The 4,563-nt window shown below is 38.3% G+C and overlaps 1 long non-coding RNA gene across 1 annotated transcript in view; it reads left to right on the top strand.

Annotated features, from left to right (window-relative positions):
* Positions 1 to 3,600, top strand: part of LOC116672593 (uncharacterized) — a 5,446-nt gene extending 1,846 nt beyond the window's left edge. Inside the window, exons 2-3 of the long non-coding RNA XR_004327597.1 lie at positions 494 to 630; positions 3,431 to 3,600. This is a non-coding gene — a long non-coding RNA (uncharacterized LOC116672593). The remainder of the gene's footprint in view (positions 1 to 493; positions 631 to 3,430) is intronic.
* Positions 3,601 to 4,563: the final 963 nt, after the last annotated feature.

Below are 4,563 nucleotides of genomic sequence, written 5' to 3'. Positions count from 1 at the left end.
TTGTGTGTCCCTATGAACCTGAGGGCTGGGTTGTCAGGAGCCTGGTGCTCCCGGTGGGGTCTTCAATGACAAAGTGGTCTCAGTCAAGGGGCTAGACCAAGAATGTTTCAAAAAGCCCAGCACGAAGGAGCCCTACCGCTGGGGTCAGGTGTGCTGCCACATGGGCGGCAGTGAAGGTCAGGGGCCCAGCAGTGATGGAGCGCTGGAGTTAATTTCATGCATACGTATGAGTGTTTTAATTTATTTACATACATTTATGAGGTCTGAATGTCTTATCAGTGTCTTTTCAGATGAAGGAAATCCTTTAAAGTGAGGATATTTTTCAGGTCATAACAGGTTAAGTGAAAACAATTTTGAGTTCAAAACCCAATAGTTTTTAAGTTGTTTGATGTGTTTCAAAAACGTATCAATTAAAGGTACAGCATATAAATGATTGCTGCTGTTATTGAAGTTATTTTTATTGACCAAACTGTATGTGTTGTCTTTTTTTCAGGTGGAATCTCACCTGAAAATATATTGTTTGTTTTTGGCCATACAGGTGTACTACTACAATACTGTTTGACTACATACCCAGGGAGCTGTACTGGTTGTCAATTTCTGCTCCTGGTGCCATATGACAGCAATGAGTAGGTAAGAGCCTACAGAGATTAAGGTGTTTCATTGCAAATGGTTAGTATTGATTCAAATAACATTGTTTTGGTTGAAAATTTGATCCAAAGCGACTGAGATATCTGAAGCACTCGGGGATTTCAGTGTCTTGTTCAATGACACGTCCAAATGTATGGACAGGAGCAGCCCGGGATCAAACTATTTTTAATCAATTCATGAACAACCCTCTAAACTAGCAATAGCAACTAGCATCCATTGATATTTTCAATATATTTTTAATATATAATATTTGTTTTTTTCTGTGATTATGTTATGTTTTAAGATAGTATGGAAGTCTGTGTCAGTACACAGGATCCTCAAAGTTCTGGTGGCTTATGATCCATCCATGAGCATACCTAATGTGGTTTTTGATCACACTTTTTCTCTGACTCATACAAAATGACATCTGGCTTCCTCTCAACTCTATTCCCTTTATAATAAGGCCACGTGCCTATGCACATAATGCTTTTCACACAGGCACATCAAAGTCAGTGAATCATATTTAAACATTTTTGAAATATTATCACTGAAAATGTATCTCTTTGTTTTATTTAGTTTTCACTCAGGGACAAGAGACCACATTGGGAACCAAAAATTACATACATATCTAACACTTAACAGTAAAGTTTCTGTGACTTGCAATTTGTAAATCTGTGAAAATGTAGCATGTATTTTGCCTTTTGCCATCCTTTCTGTTTATATCTTTTTCTTGTGGTCTACAGAAAATGTTTTCTCATTACTTTGTGATGCTGTGGGCTCACCAAGTCATTCAGTTTTAATTAGTAGTCTTTAAAAAGGCTGAACTTGTGTGTTTACATATTTATTAACAACCAAAGACTGCTCAAATGCTCACCATTTAGATAACTCAATTAAGAAGATGTTCTGGGTTATGTCTTTGTGATTGAAATTAATTCATAATTTTTTAGCCATTACTGTCTGACTCATAATATTGCAGTGTCTGTTGGTAAAAGGGCAATCAAGATTGAAGATTGACAAATTAAGAGCAGTATGAAGATTGCTTGACAATGAAAAGCCAATGTGAATGCCAGCCAGAAGCTGCCAGTTTAAAGAGCTCAGCGTGACCCTCCTATTCATCTATTTTGCTCAGTGGTGGTACAGTGTTTCAGTTATATAGTAAAAGGGTTTGCAGGTAACTGTCAAAGGCCACAAAATACACACATGCACTCACACACAACCACACATAAAGGTCTACAAGCTCATACGCATTATAAAAGTGTATATGGAACCAGACTAGGGAGCCGTTCAAAGGGTGCCATCTGTTCTCTTGTATGAATATTTCAGTTAGGTGGAAGTCATATTGTATTCATACAGATGGTAGGAAGTCATTGCTTGTGATTTGAAAGGTCTTTGTAAGCATTCTCAGATAATGTGGTCTATGTTCTGCTTTTTCACATTTGTCCTAAAAAGACACTGAAGTGAAATTCTTCATCTCAAAACATCACTTAGGATGTAATCGGGGATCAGTACTAACATATCCTAAACAGCTATAAATACTGTCACCTTGCTGCAAAGTTAATCCTGTGGAAAACATCTACTAGTAATTGTTGAACTTATTAGTAATTCAATGTGGACTTCCTTCGGATGAATACGCATACTTAAAGGTGATAATAAATAGTAATGGTAAAAAGTATCTAATTTAAATATCAGCAGACACCACTGTTATTATCATAATTGGTATTCCCATGTTATTTTTGGGAGGTCAAGGACAGAGTTGAATCTTGATATTTCATTTTGAATAGTGAAAATAATTATTAAATAATTCAAAATTATAATTAATAATTAATTATTTTTTTCTACTACTATGGGCTAACAGTTAACATAGAAGCAATCAGAAATACATTTAAATGCCCTCTGTAAATAGACGGTATTACTTGCTGCCACTGGTGGGGGCAGTAAATTACAACTGGACCTACTTTCACTTAGCTACGGTGCCGTAAAGTCTAGAAACAATCAGATGTTCGTGATCTGTGTAACGACAGTACAGTGGAGCGTTTGCCTTTAACAGAGCGACATTTATAACCTAATATACCATCAATACTGAGATTAAACTACATTCTCTGTTTTATTTGCACTGAATGACGCATTCAATTAACAGAAACATAACTTTTGCAGCGCACATGATCAGATGCGCAATATTCGCTCACACATAAAATAGCACCCTCGTAAATTAGCCTACTGTCGCTAACATACATTCATAAGTCCTACATAACATCGTCATCAGACTTACTTATTGATGCACGCACACAGTAGTACCCACAAAGTAAGTCCAATGAGGGGATAAAGGAAAGTGTGATAGCGTTTAACGTTGACGCCTTTTCTCTCTCCATCGAGATTGCTATGTCCAAGCCGATCAGAGCATGACCTGACCGCATGCTGATACTTTACTAGTCCAGGTAGAGCGAGCTACTATACTCGCAGGGAGAGAGAGACTGTATCACTACAAATAGTTTGCACGTAAGGGGGGGGAAGTAGCTTCCACAAGGGGCAGCATAGTGCAAAGCCCGACGCAAGTGTCTTTGCTAGTTAAAGACTGACGCAGTTGTCAATTTCCCGTCCACTAGGATTTAGTGTGTCAGACAGGGTGGTGGGCGTGACATCACGATGGTGGCGTGTGATGCTGGTCAACCATCCGATCGTCCATCGGCACAACCGTACGACTTTCATTACTCGATGCCCAATTCTTAATCTTGTGGATTTGGGTCTGGATTTCCAGGCTAGGAAAAAGGTGCTTTCTGATCAGTTTTCCCTTTTAAATTTTTAGACTCTGAGCTTCTTCCTTGTCCACCTGCAAGACTTCTCCAGTGGCCTCTTAGAGATCCCCCCTAAGGTATACAACAACTCTTCTTAGTTCTGACATCCTTCTGTATCATTACCTGCTAAATAGAAGCCAGGTAAGTGACCGCATGTACTGAAAATCTAACCAGGCATTACATAATACTTTGTAATGGTGTCACTATAATGCTGAGGTACAGTATGGATAACCCTGTGTAAGTATAAGAAGGGTTACAGAAAGTGGATTTTCATGATGAATGAAATGTGGACCTTTTGTTTTCTAAATGCCTCACATCATATTTGACATGTAGTCACTTAATGAGAAAGATGAAATCAAACAGCCCGATTTCCACATGGAGTTTTATGTAACATCCTCTCCCATACAATGACGTAAAAGAGACGTCAGTCTGTTTTAACAGGCACCATCGCAGCTCATGGTCATGGAAAACTGAGATTCGCTCAGCATTCAAGTGCTTCTCTCAGCCTCTCTCTCTGCACCTCGAGCGCAGTGCTCATTGTCTCATCTTTAACACTTTAATTCAAAGTGTAGTGAAGCAGCTGGGTGTTTCCACACCAAGAGCCTGTGTGTGTTAAGCGGGTTACACAGTAAACATGCATCCTTAAACACTTAATCTCATGGATGTTTGAAGTTATTTTTAAGACATTGTTGTCATCGTTATGCAACGTAATCACTAAATAGTTTTTTTAGACCCTAAGAGAAGAAAGTAGAGAGTCTTTGGAAAGGTGTAGTCATCGTCAAGTTTTCTTTGATGCAGAGACGGTGTAAATCAAGCAAGCAATTCCCACCATTTTTGTGGTTCATTCTATAAATTAAGTATACAGGAAATAATCTGTGACAAAACATGCATCCCCTGGGATTGGCCAATGACTCACTATGTAAATCTGGATCTGTGTGTCTCAACAAAAAGTTGTAGGCATTCATAATTTGTTAACAAAATAAAATAATCTATTTTCACCAAAGACATAGGGATGAATTATTTTCTTTTTTTTATTTGACAGGCAAACAAAAGTGCAAAACATTGGTTCAGATGACAACAATACAGAAAAGGACACTCGACACACCGAAGAAGGCACAGTGCACCTTTTCCACAATCCTTCCTT

Source organism: Etheostoma spectabile, chromosome 22 (assembly GCF_008692095.1).
Source record: "Etheostoma spectabile isolate EspeVRDwgs_2016 chromosome 22, UIUC_Espe_1.0, whole genome shotgun sequence".
NCBI lineage: Eukaryota > Metazoa > Chordata > Actinopteri > Perciformes > Percidae > Etheostoma > Etheostoma spectabile.
The sequence above is the reverse complement of the archived record's forward strand: the minus strand, read 5'-3'. Positions and strand labels throughout refer to the sequence as shown.